We start from the raw sequence: 20192 nt of genomic DNA, 5'->3' as shown, positions 1-20192 counted from the left end.
CTAATAACCAAAACATAAAATCATAAGCGAGTTGACCAACAAAAATAAAACCTACAGAAACGTACCTGTAACTTTTATGAACGGTACCACAAAATGCTCCACTGCTGAGAAGGAAAGCACAGCCACACTACATTTTGTTACATATTTCAAATACCAAAATATTTTACTTGCCACACATATAAAGAAATCACACGTTACTTGTCGTATAAAGGAAATAATTTTTCGTCACATTCGGCAACTGACACATTAAATTTAAAAATACTTATAGTTAGACTAAATTTAATGGAATATTATTACTTGGCACATGTTTCTTATATTTTTCCAGTTCTATGTAGGAAGCCAAAACAATCCTAGGTGCGCTAATGAAAAAAGAGAAAAATATCCGAAATGTTTGTTGTTGTCCTCCTCTAGTCTATGGTGTTCCTGCTCGTTCTCCTTCCCTCACTCACACCCTCCCTTCCACTACTTCCTCTTCGTCTTCCTTCTCCACGCCCGAGCTTACAAAACACCTGGAGACACATGAAAGCATCTGGAAATTCCGTGAGCTAAAGTAAGTATTAATTGGGAGAGACGAATACTGTTGACGGAAAAAGGTTGGGTGGGGCTCGGGGGGCCTGGGCGGTGGGGACGAGGTTTTGGTGGGCCTAGGTCTGGACGGCAAGGAATCAAGGATACACTGTGGTGTGTGTGTGTGTGTGTGTGTAATTACTCTCTCTGTGTGTGTGTGTGTGTGTGTGTGTGTGTGTGTGTGTGTGTGTGTGTGTGTGTGTGTGTGTGCCTGCCCCTCACTATCCCAAGACACATCATTTCTTCTCCTCATCACCTCGTACTTCAATCCTCAATTATGGCGTCTCTCATTTGGCTTACCCTTCGAGTTTTTGGATGTAAACAAGAAACTGGTTCGGGAAAGTATCGTTTGTTATTTTTCTGGCAGCATTTGGCAACTGAACAGCCTGGGAACTTTGACATGGGTATTCAGAATCGCTTTGCTCTCTCACCACGACTGTTTTTAAAAGCCGTAGTGAAGTGACAGGAGTTTTTAAAGGTGTATTTATGCTTTAGTGACATATTAACGATATTTTTGCATTACTAGAAAGTGAAACAGGCTATAAAACCTGACTAATTATATCTCTCGTTCTGAGAGAGTAAAGTATCTCTGATTATGTGTTTCAGACATGCCAGGCCGCATAGGAGATACCAATTGGCTTTATGCAAAGTGTATATTTGTTTAGTTTTCTTAGTGGAGATGCTAGCGACTCTTCTACAGACCCATCACCCATACACACACACACACTCTCTCTCTCTCTCTCTCTCTCTCTCTCTGCATATAAACCATATCTGCATTTATTACTGATATCAAATAACTGAATTCGGAAGCCAAGAGGGTAAACTTTTGTAATTTTCTCTCCTGCCGCTTTCAATTTGGGGTCCGCTTTCCACGCCCAGCCTGAGCCTCCGCCGCCGACGCTCCTCCTGCCCTCCCCAGCCAATATTCTGTTTCGCCTCTGTGTTTTGCAGCCGCCCAGCTCCATCCTCCGAGCCCACCACTTTCCCCGGTGACGGACAGCTGTTGCTTCTGCTTTCATTGGCCATTTTTCTCACTTCCCTGCTCTTTTCCTTCGTCTAACCTTCTGTCTCTATCAGTTCCCCCCTGGCCTTGTCTTCATGTCGTTCTAAATGAATTCTTCTTTACAAATGGTGTGTTATTACGTGGGAGTCTGTTCCGTGGATCTGTTTTTCTTTAATACACAGTTGCTTTCCGTCTCTACGTATCAGTTTCCCGCGGCTTCGTCTCTTCAAATTAGTTCTTCTTTAAGGGTGAAGGTAAGTCTGCTATGTTTGCCAGTTTTACACTAGATGCACGTAGGTGTTTTATAAGGGTAACTTTGGTAGTAATTTGACATAGAACAATATAAGAACTTGATATAGCGGAGAATTTAACAGTGATGCCTTCCCTACTCTTGCCAGCGCTCAGTGTGAAATATATAGTTTATTTTCGGGAAGTTTGCGTGCTTTCTTTCATGCGCGGGAGAGGATTGCATTACTTGGGGGGAAGTTTTAAAGTCATTATCTCGTGAGGGAAAAATAGGATGGTGGATTGGTGCGCATCGTTTAATCCTAATTCATGACCGATAGTGCTGCCGCTAGACTAAAGCGAGGCGAGAACCAGCAGCACCAAACTATTACGTAAAGTTTAGACAAGAGAGCACTGATATTTTGCTAACTTTTTTTTATCAATTCATCGGAAAAATTGAGCTGCACTAAGAGTATTTCACCAGTAAATGTGTATGAGTGCAGCGTGTCAACATTTCCTGTAACATTTCTCATCACGATTGTTTTTAAAGGCAACAAAATGATTGGCCCGGTTCAAAAAGAGTGTTTCTCCTGTTAATAGTGTATAAATCTTTTTAATCTGTCACTGCAATCATAAAAACTTCAATGAGGGCCTTTTGAAAGTTGTGAGCGTGAGGGGAGAAGTGTTCCCTAATATGTGATGCAGAGCTGGGCACTTTACGAGGGAGGAGGATCACAGAGAATCACAACTACTCACAATCTCTTTAAATACTTGCCAACTGATAGATACTTTCACACACACACACACACACACACACACACACACACACACACACACATAACACAGTACCATGCGGGATCAGCCTGAATACTTAAACTTCATGCCCTGTTTTGCATTTTTGGAAGGTTTTCAACACAACACTGGAGCGAGGGAGCGAAATTAAAGAACACAGTGGAACATATCGTAGCTAGCTTACTTGATTGTTCTTTCATTCTTTTCTATTGTTCATTCCTTTGTTTATATATCGGCTCTTTATTAGTGAAACTGTTGATGAACGAATGGTTAACTTAGCAGTGGTTAACGAGCTAATGAGGGAGCACAGGCAGTGGGGATGGAGAAGGTATCCGCCACCAGCGTTCATCTACGTCTCAAAGCGTGGAAATATTTACACACGCACTGTTCCAAAACTAATGTGAAGTTTGGTAACATCTTCGAGTGATATGTTAATAGTAATAGCAGCTCACACAAATCGTATGTTATTATGCATTGCCATTGACGTGGTTTAGGAATATAGAGTAACACAGAAGCAGCAAGGCGTTCGAACACAATCAGCGAGCGAGCAAGGTGTCATTTTCTCTGAGGCAGTGATGGAGTGTAAGTGTGAGTAACAGAAGGATGCTAATTCTATTACTTTTTCCTGGTAAGTGTGCTTGTATGTGATGTAATGTGTAGGTGATGTACTGTACATTTCAAAACTATGTAATCGTGTCGCTTTTAACAGTAGGAAAGATAAATAAACGAGTGTATTCCTGAACTTGTAATTAATGCGCAGTGATACACGTGGACTAAGTCAGTCACGTAACAAGTAAGTAGGGAAGTGAGGTGAAGATATGAGACAGTGAGAGAAGTCCACGTGGTATGGAAGAGAGGAAGAACACACAACTAATGACTTAACGAAGCTGGAGCGGAATGGTTGTTAGTGAAGTCTTGCGTGGTTATACGAAAAAGAACATTCTTTTGTGAGATAGTCATATAAGTCGGCAATTAATAGTTAGTATCTTAGTATTATTTAAGGAATTTTCTTTGTTACTTTTGATATTTACCCGTGTTTTTGTATTACAGACAACATAAGGTGATCCAATCTGCCGCCCTGACGTTAAAAAGCCTGGGGATCAGCAGCTTTGGTGAGAAGTATCATAGTACTTTTAACACACACACACACACACACACACACACACACACACACACACATGCATGAATCCTTTCACTACTGACTATTAACTTGATATTTTAGATATAATGAGAATTTTATTTGCTTTAGGAAGAGTATTTGGAAGTCAAAAGTTTAATATTCTGAGTCTTTACTATTCTAATGTCAATTATATATGTTTCTGAAGCCGTACAAAATCGCCAAATAGTAACCATAAGAAAACATGTCCTGGTACTAAAAAGATTAAGGCTGGCGCAATGTTGGCCAACGGCACTACACCAAAGACCGTATGGAGATCTTTTTAGAGTCCTCTTGCACTGTACACAATAGGAGAGATGTTAGACTATGATAGCTGTGAGGCACCACGCGACGCCACTATAGACCGAATTATGCTGCGACGGAGCCATCTTGACCTAGTACTGCTGAAACTAAGGAAAGTTGTGTAGACGTTTATGAAACCAGAGAGAGAGAGAGAGAGAGAAGAGAGAGTGGGATGGGGAGGGCGAGGGTGCGTCATCATGTCTCTCCCTCCCACTTCTCCCCCATCTCTCTCTCTCTCTCTCTCTCTCTCTCTCTCTCTCTCTCTCTCTCTCTCTCTCTCTCTCGCACTGCCAGCTCGCCACTCCACACAAGGACTCACTCGTCTCCCTAATTAACACACTCGTCAGCTGTTGAAAACCCACTATGTATAGAGTGTAAGAGGAATTCCAGCGCCAAGCTTTCGTGAGGCAGTTATATGGCAAGGAATTCGTGTTAATAATGTACTACGTGTATGATCTTGATAAGGACAGTTAGTTTAGCGATGGTTGGTTATTCCTGGTGACTTGAGAGTTCTGGTAGAGTAATGATTGCTTTTCTCTTATCAAAAATCATTGTTTAAGAATTAAAGGAAGTGTGCGATTGGGTTTAGAGATAGCATAATCTATAGAGACTGTCTTTATGGTTGGTTATATCTGCTTTTCGTCTTTATATTGTTTTTATGTATTTTCAATTGCTTTAGTGTCTTACTTCAGAGAGACGTGATATGAGAGGAACGTCATTGCAGTGGAAAGACTAACAGTGGCAAGTTATTTACGTATTTGAGACGGTCATATTTAGAAACGTCTTGCTCTCTCCACGACAATTTTCCAAGGCCACAGAGACGACTAGCACGTTTTTCAAGACAGTTTCTCCTTATGATACGCTAGAAATCTTGCAAGTTAATCATTAGAACTATAAAAATATCCTTAAAAATATGAGTATCTTCAACTAGAGCCTCTGGAAAGCATTGAAGGTGAGAGAGAGCAAAGCGTTTCAGAATACAGGCTTCAGATCTAGGTGATGGCCGTTACTCTCCGGAACCTGGTGGTATGTAACAAACGTTCTCTACCTTCTCAGACAAGTATAAGGTGTCTCTATGTTCAGTGATATATTTAGCACGTAAGGGTGACCTGACCTGACCTGGAAGAATAACAGGAAAGGTGAAATGGGAGAAGAGTGGAGGAAAGGTAGGTAAGATGGAATATTGAGGAGGAGGAGTCAGAATTAGTTGTGTGGTAAAGAATAAGAAAAATGAGGTTTGGTGGAAGAAGCCGCCAGTTTTACACGTGGCAGACCTTGACTCAGTATTATAACTGCGACTTGATACTAAACAAAGTGCAAGGGAATCAATGACGTCTCTCCTTCGCGAACACTGTCAATCCTATCCTGGTGTATAGCTAAATCATCACCATTACTATAACGCTATGAAACGCACCGCCACCACTACCACCAACCCTATTGCTACCATCACCACCATAGCCAGTAACACAACTTCCACCCACGCTATGTCATAATTGCATCACCTTTTTAGTACCTCATCACCACCACCGCGCCATCATCACCAGACACGCTAACATATTCACAAGGTATATCTTTTGTCATCTACTGCTTTTCTCTCTCTCTCTCTCTCTCTCTCTCTCTCTCTCTCTCTCTCTCTCTCTCACACACACACACATACACACTTATACGCACATACGGTAAGGTCTTTTTCTCACACATAGAGTTTGAAAATATATCTTTGCTCTGCCTTCCAGTCATTACCTCTACGTCTACTGACAAATCTCTACACTTGCTTGGAAAAAGGGAAAATATTTACGTTGCTCCCTGACAATCTTTTCTCGGGATTTGCAGATTTTGCTTTACTGACGGAACACACTACATAACAAGACAGGCGGGACGGAATTGCGAAAAGCTCTGTAGAGTGAACTAAAGGCAAGTCTGAGCCATTGTTACTCTGTGTTAGCGTCATGTTCATCTTTGTATGTTTTTTTAATAGTATTTTTCTAGATCGTTAGTGTGCAACCTTCATATTTTCCAGTCTTTCAAATTATTTTTTCACATTTATTTCAGGGTCATGAATAATTACAGTTATTTATATGTAGACACTGCAATACAAAATTATCAGTGTATATTTCTGCTTGACTGATGCTCTCCCTAAGTGTTTACATTTCTATCTTATTTTATCATGGTATTTTTTTTTTTTTTTTAGTTTTACGTCCTTCCCCGCTTAGTAAAATTCATAAAATTGGAGAGTCTGAGCTTCACTGTTAATGAGGTTGCGTTGGGTATTTATATTAAGTAATTATTTTTCTTACGCTTGTTGTGATATAGCCTCCAAACTTTCTATATTTAGGTTAATGAGAATTTTAGATGAGTGTTCGGAAAATTGACCAAGGTTACGAAATGTCTGTCCGATTATCTGAATGATGTTAATGCCAATTCAAAAAACGTTATTTATAGCTGTCAGGTTTGTATTCATTAACAAAAATCTGATCTTATGTTGGAGAAAATGTTCATCTTTTCGTCTCTGCATAAATCTTAGAAGCACGACATGTAAATTTCCACTCAGCTGTGAAAAAAAAACCCTACATTCTGCCCTGTGTGTGTCATGTGCGTGCAACTCATTGTTTGAATTAGACGTTGATTTACACTCCCAAAGTCACGTTGATCTTACAAGCACCCTAACACGACAAGTAAACTAGCTACTACTTAAGCCACCCGACAAATGCCCTCTCATTCTGTCTTTGTGTTATGTGTATGTGTGAGCCATCCATTGATTAAGTTTGGCATGATTCCACGCCTTCCCCTTCCGAGGCGTGTGATCAGTGGTCATTTGGGACACATAGCGATGATTTGTGGTAGTTTGAGGCGAGGAAGTGTCAAGGAGTTGTTGTGTGTGTGCATGTTTATGAACCGTTTGTGTCGTTATGGCTGTATGTGTCATTTTTTTCCCCTTCGTGTTTGCTCGTGTAAGGAAAAATGTGTGTGTGTGTGTGTGTGTGCGTGCGTGCTGTGTAATGGGTGACATGCAGTATGTATGATATTGCTTGATTGATGAATTAATGTAGCTTTCATCTTCCACAGAAACACACACACACACACACACACACACACACACACACACACACACACACACACACACACACTGATAATGACTCACCTATCATCTGGGTAACATAAACGATAAGGAAAAAAAAAAAAGCTAATAAGATAAAACTCAACACATATCTTACCGTGAGCTAACGTGAACATAGCGAGAAATAATATTCTGAAAATGATCGCTTGAAACTCGACCCGCGAACAGCCTGTCCTACGGGAAGGCTGGGATTTGAAACCTCCCTCTGGCAAGCTTTAGAATGATGGTATCGGTATCTTTTTTATCCCACCCAGGTTTCTTCTTATTTTTCCCCGCAGACAGTCATAAAAATGCAGTGGAGGATACAGAGCAGACAGCCGCCGGGGAATTGCATTGAGCGAGGGTCCCTGAGCGAATGTCTATCACTGACCATGACGGGCAAGGCTCAGAATTCCAAGGCCGTTTCTTTAACTCAGGAATTGCTTTCGAGCGCCAAAAATATACCACGCCATTGGGTTTGCAAGACTATGAGCATAATAGAACACGGTGGGAGGAGAAATGAGAGGGGGCAATTTCTATACCCTCAATGCTGAATGAAGAAAAAGAAAGGTATAAAGTATCTTCCATTTCTTGGGAAAGAAATTCTTGGGTTCTTTAAACTGAGTTGTTGGAAGTCCACTTTGATCAAGAGTCTTGCTGTGTTATCGGTTGTTTGGTGGTTTGGTGGTGAGGCTCCATGTTCATTGTCGTGTCATTGTCATTACCACTGTCGTTCTCATTTTTCTCTTGCTTCTCTTTCTCACCACCACCACCTCCAACGCCACCATTTCACGTCCACTGCTCAACAAAGACAGTGATATTGGAAAATAATGCATGTTTTTCATATACTTAAAGGAGTTACATAATCTCTCAGGGTTCAAGGAATGTCGAACACGAAACTTAAATATCTTTCAGTAGGGAATTACGTGCGTCGGAAACCAGCTCGTGTAAAGGCAAAGCAAACCCTTGGAAGTGTCTTTTATAAGCAGTAAGTCTGAGTCTCTGCCGGAAGTCTTGTACAATGCAACGTGTGTTTCCTCAGGAACAGAGTTTGAAGGGCCCTCCGGTATTGGGGGGAGGCACCCAGTAACCACGACGCAGAAACAAAAGAAAAACGACAGTGGAAGGAGAAACAAGGTGTTTGCTGGTAATAATAGAGGATGACAGTCTCGGGGTCACTGGAAAAAAATGTGAAAGGTACAGGAGACGTGGAGAGGAAACAGAGGAACAGTGCGCTGGAGACAGTTCAGGTTCAGGGATAAGGGAAAAGAAAAGGCAAAAAGTTTGATAGAGGGAAGGAGATAACGCAGGAGGTTTAATGAAGCTGATATATGGAAGAATGGCGCCAGAACAGTTAATAGGAGCCAAGCAAGACAGAAAGGCGTGCAGGTCAGTAGTTGCTAGGTCACAGAGTAAGGCATATCACAGCGGTAAGACCATTTATTAGAGAGAGTGACAAGTGGAAGAATGACACAGTTGATAGGAGCCACACAAGACATAGAGGAGTACAGGTCAGTGGTTGTCTAGATCACGGAGTAAGGCATAGCACAGCAGTAAGATCAGGTAAATTAGGGAAGCGTGACAGCAACGTTCAGGGAGACTAAAGGGAGCAGGAGTGTTAACGTGAGATGACACGTGCTGGAGACTGGAGACAAAAAAACACGTGTGCCTCAGAGGCCTTTCAAGGAGAACCGAGTACGGGGCGAGGAGAGTTTCTTTGATGCCCTGATCGCCCCTGGCAGGTAGTAATGGCCTTCCTGGAGTACCTGTTAGCCCACAGTCTCCAGTGCTTAAGGACTTGTACCGAAGCGTCTTGTATAATCTTTCATATTATCATTCATCCTGTACTTCTGTTTTGGTATAAATTTGAGTATTTTTTGTCTAGTATAATCATGTTTCTTCTTCTTCTTCTGGCACTTTCTTTTTACATTGGATTTCTCTTCGCTATGTTAATTTTATCTCCTTTTTTTGACGATCTTGTTCACGTACTCATCCATCACTATGAGCCTTGGCTTTTATTGGCATTGTATGTTCGTAATTCTGGTTAATCGCATCTCTCTTTGCTTGATCCTGTTCTCCATTCACGTCTCTCTCTCTCTCTCTCTCTCTCTCTCTCTCTCTCTCTCTCTCTCTCTCTCTCTCTCTCTCTCTCTCTCTCTCTCTCTCTCTCTCTCTCTCTCTCTCTCTCTCTCTCTCTCTCTCTCTCTCTCTCACACACACACACACACACACACACACACACACACACACACACACATGCAGCTGTATTTTCAAAGCATTCAGTCCATATTTTTTCCTTAACATGTTTTTCCTCTCTCACTATATATTTGTTATATCATTCTTCAATGCCCTTCATCTATTGTTACAGCGCATCCCTACCTTTTTTTTTTTTTTTTTTCCATCTCTGCGTTGCTTTTCTCTACAATACACCATTTTGTCGAATGTATATATATCTCTCGTACAGTTTTCTGCCAACATTTTCATCCTCGTTTTTGTTCTGCGTAGTTATAATACTGGTACCTATTTTATATAACCCGTGTTTAGCTTCCTTCGTTTTATTTATCTTTTCTGCTCTTTTGATTTATCTGTCACTTCGCATCCTTACTCTCTTCTTTCTCATGTTTGGGTGAGAGAGACGAATGTATAAACAGGTGAAAGATAACATTCTCGTATCCTTATTCCTTTCTTTCTTACAACGCTCATGTTTGGGAGAGAGACGAGTATATAAACATGTGAAATAATGGTTCCCCTAATGATGTATCAGCGAGTATTGTTCGTTAAATAAGGGAGCAGGAGTCATAGTGTGGATGAAACACGTTATTACCTTCACATCTCCATCCACTGTTGTAATTATGAACGTTAATGATATGTCGTCAACACGGTCATTCTTTTTACTGTAATGTAGTGTACGTATATGCAGGAACTATATACATGAATATGATCTCATTATGAATTTATTTTTATCACTGCCTTTATCAGCGTCGCAGTAACCTCCTCCTCTTCCACCTCTCCTTATTATCACCATCATCAGCATTATCATCATCACCACCATCATCATCATCATCATCATTACTTTTGAATATATTACGAGATCAAGAGCATTATATATTCATAAATTCAATGGAGAGAGAGAGAGAGAGAGAGAGAGAGAGAGAGAGAGAGAGAGAGAGAGAGAGAGAGAGAGAGAGAGAGAGAGAGCGCCATTCACCCTCAACTATAAGGCAGGATACATTACAGCGGTAGGCACGTAAGAGAGCTTGGTATATTGAGCAATCTAGATAAGTTCCCAGCATAGTTTAGCTGACCTGTTGGAACTTGGGCTTGTCATGGCGAGGCTTATAGAGTGGCAAGGCTATCGTAAAGACCTTCTATAGGGGATGTGGGTTTCGAAGGACGACGCATAGAGAGTAACTTACATGTCTATTCTTACCTGTTACTGGATGAATGAATGGTTTAGAAATGAGATTAAAGAGAAGACAGATGGACAGATAGACATAAGTGACAGGTCTCCGGGTGTTGTGTTGTTATGGTGGGCGGCACATAGATAGACTGACTGGTTCGTGTACTTTTATCAGGGATTTGATGTAGAAGGTTTGATCTAGAGAGAGGCGAGGAAAGGAGGTATTATATGTGACTTTCATGGTTGTGACGGATGGCTGTGGTCAATGGTACCAGTGTCAATCAAAACTGAATGTAAAGTATCGCACGTATTGGTAACACAATGGTTCGTATTCTCAAACTTTTCTGTGTTTCACCTCCACTATTTCAAAAGGTTTTACTTAAATTTACGCGAGTTTTTTGAAAAGGTGTTTTTATGGTTCTAGAGGCAGAGTGACAAGATTTCTGCACTATTAACCGGAAAAATAACCTTGAAAACCCCGCTGATCATCTTTGTGGTCTTGGAAAATAGTCGTGGCGAGAGAGCAAAGTGTTTCTAATTACGGACCAATGCAGTACAACCACAACCACCATTGCCACCACACTACTTAAATTCCGTGGTCCAAAAACTCAACTTACACACAACCAGAAGCTTTGATCCGGCTGCTGCAGTGCCGACACCTTTTACGACAAGCTGGATCACTCACTTGTAGACGAGCGACTGTTGTAGAACACGTTTTTTGATGCGGGCACAGTGAAACGGAAACGTAATGGCCTATCGCGAAGGAATTGAATCCAACTTCCTGACTTCCTTAACTTGGCTGCATTAGCACGCATCTGTACTGATCACTGGTGAAAGTTGAAACAGTTCGTGACAATGAATCCTGCGAGGCTCTCTGGCGCGCCCTAAACACTAGGTAGGATGATCATTAGATGCGTCTCGGCGCCATCGTCGTCTTCCAAGCAGTATAATCTTACCGCCAGAGTTTGTTGTTGGGCGTCTAAGTGCGACGCCAAGGGACTGACTATATGGAGAAACTTGGTGATGATTAGTTACGAGTTAAGAGCAGCTGTGTGTGTGTGTGTGTGTGTGTGTGTGTGTGTGTGTGTGTGTGTGTGTGTGTGTGTGTGTGTGTGTGTGTGTGTGTGTCGACCTTTCATCCAGCAATATACCTTACCCGTGCAGTATACAGAAAATAATCACACACTGCACGTAAAACTGCAGTATGAAATATGCCTCACGCGGGTGGGGAGACCGGAGGAAGGTGATACGAGGGGCTGGTGTGAAGCAAGGAAAGGGGACAGTGAGTAGTGACAGAGGCAGTGGCAGTGGCAGGGGTAGGGGCGGCTTGCCTTCCTCCCTCTCCCATCCATTGCTTTATTGTAGACAGGGCAGGCAGGAGAGTGCTTGTAAGTTCAGCGTCGTAGTAATCACTGTGTAAAACGGAACCACTTACCCGTAAAGAGTAGTTTGTATATTGTGAAACGAATGTAAGGCAGCGCTGGCCCTGGATTCAACTGGGCGGCTTGAGAATACACTGGAGAGCGGAGTGGTGGTGGAAGTGATAGTAAATAGAGAGATACACGGTGTTATCATCAACGCCCCTTTGTTTAATGAATACTTACTGCATGGGAGAGGGTTGGCAATATTGGATTCATAACATTGCTGCACTCAAGACACCACAGCACACCAAACCAGATATTCCACTTTACAATTTGGACAGCAGAGAGAGAGAGAGAGAGAGAGAGAGAGAGAGAGAGAGAGAGAGAGAGAGGGGGGGCGGGGAATGTGTCAATTATTCAGGGGACACATTTTTTCCTTGTCAAAAGCGCGAGCCAATGTTAGTAATGAACGCGCCAAAAAATGCCTGTCAAGCAGGGTGAAGCTACAACCAGCGATCACAGAGGCGTGTGACGATAACCTGCATCTATTCTGCTCACAAACTATTCAAGGAAGGAAGCTGAAGCATGTCTTGATTGACGTACAAAGGCTTTCCTATTGAACGTGTGTATGTCAATAATAATTACTCAGTCCGACACTCCACGACAAAACAGCAGCGGTTTTGACAGTCCATTAAGGTCTGAAGACGCTGTGATATGATTATTTGATAAGAAGGACAACACAATACATGAAAGAGTTGTGATATACTCCAAGGTAATGTCCAGACTAAGAGAGAGAGAGAGAATAAGAGAACACCGGAACAATAGACTGCGTAATAATGATAATGTGTGAGAATAACAAGAATAATGATAATAATAGCGCGCTACAAGTGTCACCCGGTGTGCTGCAGGAAGGACGGGGAGGGACAGGGAGCTCGCAAGTTTGAATTACAATCCAGGGAAGGAACAAAAGACAAAGAACACGAAACTCGCTGCATGTCGTGACACTGGAGTACATTACCTGGCATTTTTTAAACGAGAATGTAATATGTGAAAAGAATACACGCTTCCAGCTTTAACACCTTCAATACTGGGAGACATTTTTACCATGAGTTTTGGGTACGATTAGACCATTTTATTGACATTAGAAAGGGTATATGGAGGTCAAATGATTATTGGCCAGAGTCTTTACTATTAAGTTTCTGAAACTGTATAAAATTGCCTAAATATGAAAACCCCTCCTGGTACTGAAGGTATTAAGGACACAATTCTCAAGCAACGAGTGTCTTAGTCCTTCACTTCTGCCACGCAATACCACTGCAATGGCAAAAAGTAAAGAAAATCAATAGAAAAAATATGAATTTTTACTCACAGAAACCTTAGCACACAGTAGACGAAAAAACAAGAACGCAGCTGTTCCACTTTTGTCCACCGCTGTGTTAGAGCAGATAGAGGCTGACACACTGAGGGGGCAGCGACACCACACCAGTCACCAGTGATCAACAGGCCGATAATTATGCATCCCGTAATCTTCGTCATACTAATTTGTGTCTAATTTAGCGTGTTACCACAACATCCGCTAATAAGAGGGCGCGGTGCGGGAACACCTGACACCAATGTAAACAAGAATGTGTAGCTTCATTATTGTTTACTTGTGAATTATTACTTGTATAGGCAGAAATGTAATGAGTAGTAATTTTGATCGTAATAAGTGATTATACATGAAATTGAAGTGTATTTTATCTATAGATGTTTAAGTCCTTCAGTACCATGACGCGCTTCCATATTCATTCTTCTTAGATTTTGGTGACTTTATACAGCTTCAGAAACTCATATGGGGGTTAAAGTAGTGAAAAATGTGGCTATTAATCTTCTCATCTCCATAGACCCTTTCAAATTTCAATAGAATAGTCTAATCGTACAGAAATCTCAAGTAAAAGTTGATATTAGGGTATCTTTATTAATGTGTTGCTATTATATACAGAGCAATGTTGAATTATAATATTGATCGTCACTTTAATTTACAGGTGCTGAATTTTTATGAAACGAGATAAAGTTAGCTTGATCTTGCTTTATGATTGTGACAATTCTTTACTTTCGTGGCACACTTACTGATGTTCTGACCGTGATAGGAATGCGAACACAAAACCAGCAATAGTCGCTTTTTTTTCTTTGGCTGATTCACGGGCGCGTTGTGTGGGCGTCGGGTAAAGTTCTCCCAATAATTCCACATTCCTACCGCGAAAGTTCCCGATGAAATACACATTCTGGTACCAACTTAGTCAATTTGCTAGTGTGAATCACGTACATCTATGCTGTTTTCCATCCACACACACACACACTCTCACGGATACATATTTTACCTCCCCCACATGTCGCCACCTGTGTCCCAGTACCTATCTTAACTCCCGCAGTACCATGACACGTTTCCATATTCATTCTGCTTATTATTTGGTGATTTTATACAACTTCAGAAACTCATGTGAGGGATTAAAATAGTGAAGACTGGCCATTAATCTTATGACCTCCAAAGACTCTTCCTGATGTCAATAAAATGGTCTAATTGTACTCAAATCTTAGGTAGAAATGTGTCCGAATATTGAAGGCGTCTATATCTTCGTAGTGTATGCAGCAATATAGTTAGGCAATGTTATCTTTCAAACGAGACGAATTTGTTTTAAAGTCAGCGTCACAGGTAATTTATGAGTGCTAGAATTGGTAATGGGCCGAGTTGGACCCGCGCCAAGTTTGGAAGGGAGCTTTATAAATTCCGTAGCGTAAGGGAAGGAAGGAAGGAAGGAAGGGCATAGGGAACCACGTATAATAGGATAATGAAAGCGGAGACATGACCAACGCAGCTGCCAAAAGGATAACAATAGGAAGTCCCATCGAAGAGAGTTTTATGATTTATTTTCCAAGAAAGCTATCGCCTTGGGTTTGTTGATACGCTCTAGAGAGACACTGAGGGACCGACGCATCTTACGGCCATATTCAGAAACGATAATGTTTCAAGTCCCCAAGACAATTTCTCCTTATGATCAACTAGAAATCTTGTTAATCCATCACCAGAACCATAAAAATACCCTTAAAAACATGAGTATCTTCAACTAGAGCCTTTGGAAATAGTGAGAGAGCAAAGAGTTTCTGAATACGGCTCTTAAAACTAAGGCGAACAAAGCATGAGAGTCAAACAACGACTACATGTTGGTTATCCAGCATTCCAAAGTATTAGCGAGCGATTGTATATATGATGGAAAGCTTGTGGCAAGTAACAATGGAATACTGATAACCAATCCACTCAAATGCCTAGAAAAATAAAGATAAACGCTTTTATTTAAACTTCCCTTTACTCTGCAACGTTGGAAGCTTTGGCGAGAGAACAGTGAGGGAGAATATACAAAACTGCCGCAAGCAAAACACACGAACCACATACATTTGTCCAGCAGAGTGACAATAACAAAGGTTCTGTATTGGTCCACACACACGCGCAATGCTGTTTGCGTATGGCGGGAAACTGGATGGTAATTAAAACAGAAAGGGGAGACAGGGATAAATAAAAAAGAAAAAGGTGAATAGTTTGTTTTGCCTCGTTCACCTTAGTCTCGATAATGGCAAGGCAAGATTTAGAAGACGAGAGGAAGTGTAACTGCGGAGAGGGAAAGTAAGAGACAATTCCCAATATCGTGAAAGTTTATACCAGTGAAAATCGGATAAATGGAACCAAAACTTTTCCTTCCAGCATCACGAGGGAGAATTTGTGTGTAATCCAGCCCACACACTGGAAATATGTTTAGTGACGAGGAAAAATGTTTGGTATTTACTGCGTTCTGTGGGAAGTGTACAGTGCATCTACCTCCGTGCTTACGTCAATGCACTTATGTATTGATAGATTATGCCAAACTGTACTGATATTCTTTAGATGCTCTCTGTCTGTCTCTCTCTCTCTCTCTCTCTCTCTCTCTCTCTCTCTCTCTCTCTCTCTCTCTCTCTCTCTCTCTCTCTCTCTCTCTCTCTCTCTCTCTCTCTCTCTCTCGACGCTATAGCAGTTAATAAAAGTTGTTGTTTTATGCAGTCCCTATTGAATATGGACAGTCAGCATTTCTCTGCCTATGTGAATATAAAGATTGCCTCAAAAGTCTACCATAAATCTTATTCCCAAATCTATCTCTGCCATTTCTCGTTCGTATTTCTTTACAATTTTTCTTAGTTTTCCATATGAAAAATTCGCTGTGGTAGAGTCTGGAATGTATCAAGTGTGGAGCAATGGTGTGAGTTTTCAAATGTTCAGATTGAAAGCAAAAGATTAATTGCACAGAAAAATGAATAGTAAATACTTGGGATAGTTTGGAAATAAGATTTACCACAAAACACTGTCATTTTTACACATCAGGTAAAGCAAACTGTATTCTGTTTAAAACGCAATATTGTGTGCCTTAGGTTGTGTTTCCCTCGTGTTTTGCATTAGTTTCACTGTGTGCATTGATTTTAGGTCCACACACACACACACACACACACACACACACACACACACACACACACACACACACACACACACACACACACACACACACACACACACACACACACACACACACACACACACACACACACACACACACACACAACTTCTAACAAACCATGGATATACAAGATACATGATTTTCTTATTCACGTATAGCTAACTCTTAAAATATATTCCAACTTTTATTTTTCAGTTAGACATACTGCAAGTAACTTTTTTTTTGTCCAAATGTACAATAGCTGTATTGTTATTATCATTATGGATACATCTTTTAACTTTAATCTCACCAACCTATTTCAATTTAGAATATTGAGACACCATCCACTCGACCTTCATTCACTACACACACCTGTAAGTGAAGCCCTGCATGTCTTTAGGAACACTCCTTCCTTGCATAGTGCTCTTCTCTTCACACAAGAAACGGATATCCATTGTTTGTCATTAAAAACTTTTTCGCCATTTCCCTCCGGTTGTGAAGTTCCCTTCACCCTGTTTACCGTGCAGCCGACAAAGTGTTTGCGTCGTTAGATGAGATGGCGATGCTTTTGTTGAGATCTGAGTGATGCAGTGTAAAGGTGGCATCCGGTATTGTGACACTGCCGCGAGCTGTGATTGTTTTTGACATGTGACATCGTTTTCTTATTCTCAAAGACCGGTGGGGGAAACTAAAGAATTGTATTGTTGTTCGTGTGTGTGTGTATGTGTGTGTGTGTGTGTGTGTGTGTGTGTGTGTGTGTGTGTGTGTGTCTGTGTGTGTGTGGATAGGTGGGTGAGTGTTCATGTTAGTCTATTTGTCTTTCTTTATCTGTCTATTTCTTTTCTTTTCTTCCTTTCCAGACAGTCGGTATTTCATAGGTAGCTCTTGTCTTGTGTTGGGGTAGGTTGGTGTGTGTGTGTGTGTGTGTGTGTGTGTGTGTGTGTGTGTGTGTGTGTGTGTGTGTGTGTTTGTGTGTGTGTGTCTAACTGGCATGTGTATTTTCTCTTGTGCATCTGGCCTTTCTCTATCTCTTTCTTTTCTTCGTACAGTTTTCCTTTATTCATTTTTAGATTGCCAAGCTTTTCCGTCATATGTCATAAGTGTTTCTCGTCTTGTAGTGTGTGTGTGTGTGTGTGTGTGTGTGTGTGTGTTTACTTCGAGGTCTATCTGCCTTTATCAGTTTATCCGTTTTCTCCTTCATTTATCTCGACAGTCAGACATTCCCTCATATTTCACACGTACCTCTTGCCTTCCACATACCAGAGTTTCCTCCCCATTCCTGTATTTTTCCCTCCGTCCTAATGAACGTTTTCTTCCCTCCAGTTCTCCCTCCCTCGTTTTCCGCCTCTTCGTGTGTCTCTCCTGTTTCAAGTACTTCAGAGGCGCTATTTTCACTCTGCTCTTCGCTGCCGTGCTGGTTAAGTGAAAGTAACAAGACGCAAGTTGTGACGATAAAAATAAAGTTTGTAATTTGAAGCAAAGGTAGTCATATCACGCACTGGTAGAGAGAGAGAGAGAGAGAGAGAGAGAGAGAGAGAGAGAGAGAGAGAGAGAGAGAGAGAGAATCAGTAAGTCATTCCGTAAGCATTTCCAACATGATCTCATTTACTTAATCTAAAGACCACCTGTCATATTGAGAAGACTGCTCGATATTTTCCTCCTCTCCTGCTGCAGACAGTGAGGGCTTAACGCGACAGAACACCTGACAAACCAAGAAAAGAACGTCCTTCCACTCTTGACTGTCTTTCGAGGGGTCGTAGGAAATGGTTCTCAAGACATTTGCTCTCGCTCCTGAGCAGTCTTGGCGGCCCATCAGAGGGGTCGCTCCAAGTGCCGCTGGGAGGTGGTTGGTTAGGTATCTGGGCCCCGGAGAGTTTTGGAAAGCGAGTTTTTGCTCTGACACAGGTAAACTTTCCCATTATTCTCCTGGCTGGTCTCCTGGGAAAAGATACCACGCAGCTGTCGGCCAGTGCTGTGTCCTCTTGTTCCCTGAGTGCTCCCTGCCCTCCATCTCACGCACACACACACACACACACACACACACACACACACACACACACACACACACACACACACACACACACACACACACACACACAATTATATTATATGCTTGTGCTTTCAAAATAAGATTATAACACAACTTTTGTAATCTCGTAACTCACTAATGTCCTTTACATTCTCCTTCCCTGGATATTAGGAAAAAGGCGATGTATTTTTCTAGTTTTCACCTCTATAACTGTGACTAATGATCTCAAACTGCAGCATTTACTAAAACAAGCATTTGGAGTGGTCGTAATTCGCTGCGTCTTAAGCGGGGTGGCAAGCAGGCGTCGCTGTGGTCACGAGTTATTTCCTCTTGGCCTCCACTGCAATCTCCATAATTAACAGCGGTTCGAAGGCTCGTGATTACCTGCCATGTAAGCGCTTAGGCAATATTCGATGGTCACACGGTGAAGGAGGGGGCGTTGTTATCCTAGCCTTGATGAAGCGGTTCAGTGTGTCCTGGAAAATATATAGTGGACCTAGCGATCTGGTTTGCGTGGAACTATTGAGCAGTCGTGCCGTTTATCGATCTGTGAATGTCTTGAGGGCTTCTCCACACGATAGGGATAGATCTTTAAAGTGGCTGTGGGTTTAGGTCGTACGGTGAATGCTGTGTAGGAGCGAAAATCTCAATGCTGTGTCTCTTAAGAGTCTGAGATACGAAAATAATTGCACTGAACTGAGAAATCGTAGAATTTTAAGAGATACAAGTGAACTATTAACTAAAAAGGATTTGTCGACCTTTTCCAGCTCCACATCATTCTTATGTTTATATTTGCATGCATCATTAGTGAATATTTGAACAAACTCAAGAGCATTGTATTTGACCAATAATGAGGATTATCAGTAACTCTCTCTCTCTCTCTCTCTCTCTCTCTCTCTCTCTCTCTGGTAATATTGATGTATGATACGCGAGGTGATGCGTTGGGTGTAATGTTCCGTAGGAAGAGTAATCACGGAGCTGCTCAGGCAAATGGCAAGGCTGTGTTTCTATAGCCTTGGCGCGGAATAGCGGTGCTCGTGACAATCAAGCTGCAGGCAACAACTGTTATTGCCTCTTACCTATACCGCAATGCATGAGTGTGTGTGTGTGTGTGTGTGTGTGTGTGTGTGTGTGTGTGTGTGTGTGTGTGTGTGTTTGTATTGTGGTGCGGTAATCGGTTGTAAACGTCTTGATGTGTGTAATTGGATGCGATTTCAATTCATGTTACGGAATCACAGAACACTTATGTATGTATGTAAAGGTCTTGTGGTGTGTGTTCCCGGTGAAATAAATCATTGGAAAGGTTGCTCGCCGCTTCAGGTTTGCGGTAAAATTCAGTGTAAATCAAATATCCTTACTTTTGCCCTTGTTGCTGGCAGGGATTTATGGCGAGGGAAGTGTGGGGATCTGTGGAGCTGCGTGAACCCTGGCGTGCTTCTATTCGACGTTATTTTTTTTCATGCGAACACGTGTAAATATATTTTGAAGAATGATTCCACGTATATTTTTCAACCTGCTCGCCTTACGTATATAGAATAAACTGCACCGTAGCTCTCTCACTGCCCTCATATTGACTGTATCCTGAAGCTCTTTAGCACTTTACCTCTGTTAATCTGGATAGGCTCTCGTGTAAGTTGCAATGGCTTCCAGAAGTGTTCCCATGACTCCAGGGATAGACTAAATAGAAATCTGCATTATCGATTGGATTAGATATGCATGAAAACCAGACTTAGTTTTTGTTTAACCTTTGAAAATCGATGTTATAA

At 41.6% G+C, this 20192-nt stretch overlaps 1 long non-coding RNA gene across 3 annotated transcripts in view; it reads left to right on the top strand.

Moving 5' to 3' along the window:
- Window positions 1–20192, top strand: part of LOC123504253 — a 204212-nt gene that overhangs the window by 56918 nt on the left and 127102 nt on the right. Inside the window, exons 1-2 of one of the 3 annotated variants that reach the window (XR_006674774.1) lie at window positions 532–550; window positions 3638–3699. This is a non-coding gene — a long non-coding RNA (uncharacterized LOC123504253). Of the gene's footprint in view, window positions 1–531; window positions 551–3154; window positions 3216–3637; window positions 3700–20192 lie in introns of those variants that run through there. The other 2 variants (XR_006674772.1, XR_006674773.1) reach the window with 2 other exon arrangements.

The sequence above is a fragment of the Portunus trituberculatus genome, chromosome 15, assembly GCF_017591435.1.
Source record: "Portunus trituberculatus isolate SZX2019 chromosome 15, ASM1759143v1, whole genome shotgun sequence".
NCBI classification, from domain to species: domain Eukaryota; kingdom Metazoa; phylum Arthropoda; class Malacostraca; order Decapoda; family Portunidae; genus Portunus; species Portunus trituberculatus.
This window is presented reverse-complemented; position numbering and strand designations above follow the sequence as displayed.